Below are 2344 nucleotides of genomic sequence, written 5' to 3'. Positions count from 1 at the left end.
ATTTGCATGGAACCACAAAAGACTGAATAGCCAAAACAATCGTGAAAAAGAAAAACAAAACTGGAGGTATCACAATTCCAAATTTCAAGTTATACTACAAAGTGGTAGTAATCAAAACAATATGGTACTGGCACAAAAACAGACACAGAAATCAATGGAACAGGATAGAAAACCCCAGAAACAAACCCATGATTATATGGTCAATTAATCTTTGACAAAAGAGGCAAGAATATGCAATGGGAAAATACAGTCTGTTCAACAAATGGTGTTAGGAAAACTATATCAACTAAAAAGAAGATATTATATATATATATATATATATATATATAGGAATATTACTCAACCATAAAAAAGATTGAAATCTTGCCATTTGCAACAACATGGTTGGATCTAAAGGGTATAATGCTAAGTGAAATAGAGAAAGACAAATAACCATATGATTTCACTCACATATGGACTTTAAGAAACAAAATAACTGGACAAAGAAAAAAAGAAACAAACCAAGAAACAGAATCTTAACTATAGAGAACAAACTGATTGTCACCAGAGGGGAAGTGGATGGAGGGATGGGTGAAATAGGTGAAGGGGACCCAGAGTATAGACTTGTTGAATCACTCTATTATATGCCTAAAATTAATATAACAGTGTATATTAACTATACTGGATTTAAAATTTTTAAACTACTTTTAGTAGTTCTCTAAAACAAAAACAGTTAATCAAAAAATGGCTTTCGCTTTCTTTGCAACCTCCTGCTAATTCAGAGGATGACTATCCACTTACATTGAGACTCAAACCAAAGTCAGTTTAAAAAAAAAAAAAAATTACTATCATACCTCAGAGATCTTGTGAGTTTGGTTCCTGACCGCTGCAACAAAGCAAATACTGCAATCAAGTGAGCCAAATGAATTTTTTGGTTTCCCAGTGCACATAAAAGTTATGTTTATACTATATTGTAGTCTACTAACTGTGCAATAGCATTCTGTCTAAAAAACAATGTATGTATCTTAATTTAAAAATTCTTTATTGCTAGAAATTGCTAACCATCACCTAAGCTTTCAGCAAGTTGGAACCTTTGCTGGTGGAGGGTTTTGCTTTGATGTTGATGGCTGCTGACTGATCAGGGTAGTCATTGCTAAAGGTGGGGGTGGCTGTGGCAATTTCTTGAAGTAAGACAACAATGAAGTTTGCCACATCGATGGACTCTTCCCTTCATGAATGATTTCCTTGCAGCATGTGATGGTGTTTATCATATTTTACCCACAGGAGAACTTCTTTGAAAATTGGAGTCAAGTGTCTCAAACCTTGTTGCTCTTTTATCAACTAAGTTCATGTGGTATTCTAAATCTGTTGTTTTTATTTCAACAGTCTTCATGGCATCTTTACCAGGAGATTCCTTCTCGCGAAACCATTTTCTTTGCTCAGCCATAAGAAGCAACTGCTCATCCCCTGATGCTCAGTCCCATCTTCAGGCTTTACTTCTAATTCTAATTCCTGTGCTACTTACACCACACCTGAGTTTCTTCTTCCACTGATGTCTTGAACCTCTCAAAGTCATCCATAAAGGTTGGAATCAACTTTCCAAACTCCTGTTAAAGTGGATATTTTGCACTCTTCCCACCAGTCATGAATGGCATCTAAATGGCATCTAAAATGGCAAATCCTTTTCAGAAGGTTTTCAATTTTCAATCTACTTTGCACAGATCCATCAGAGCAATCATTGCCTATGGCAGCGATAGCCCCACAAAATGTATTTCTTAAATAAGAAAACTTTAAAGTTGAAAATACTCCTTGGGCGCCTGGGTGGCTCAGTTGGTTAAGCGACTGCCTTCGGCTCAGGTCATGATCCTGGAGTCCCGGGATCGAGTCCCGCATCGGGCTCCCCGCTCAGCAGGGAGTCTGCTTCTCCCTCTGACCTTCCCCCTTCTCATGCTCTCTCTCTCTCTCTCATTCTCTCTCTCAAATAAATAAATAAAATCTTTAAAAAAAAATCTTTAAAAAAAAAATTTTAAAAAGTTGAAAATACTCCTTGATCCATGGGTTGCAGAAAGGGTATTGTGTCAGCAGGCATGAAAACAGCATGAAGATCATTATACATCTTCGTCAGAGCTCCTGGATGACCAGGTGCATTATCAATGAGCAGTAGTATTTTGAAAAAAATTTTCTGAACAGTAGACTTCAACAGTGGGCTTAAAATTCTCAGTAAACCATGTTGTAAACATGTCCTGTCATCCAGGCTTTGTTGTTCCATTTATGGGGCACAGACAAAGTAGAGTTAGCCTAATTCTTAAGGATCCCAGGATTTTCAGAGTGGTAAATGAGCACTGCTTCACCTTAAAGTCACCAG

Source organism: Mirounga leonina, unplaced genomic scaffold (genome assembly GCF_011800145.1).
Source record: "Mirounga leonina isolate KUSES-001 unplaced genomic scaffold, KU_Mleo_1.0 Mir_53, whole genome shotgun sequence".
In the NCBI taxonomy this organism is placed as follows: Eukaryota; Metazoa; Chordata; class Mammalia; order Carnivora; family Phocidae; genus Mirounga; species Mirounga leonina.
This window is presented reverse-complemented; position numbering follows the sequence as displayed.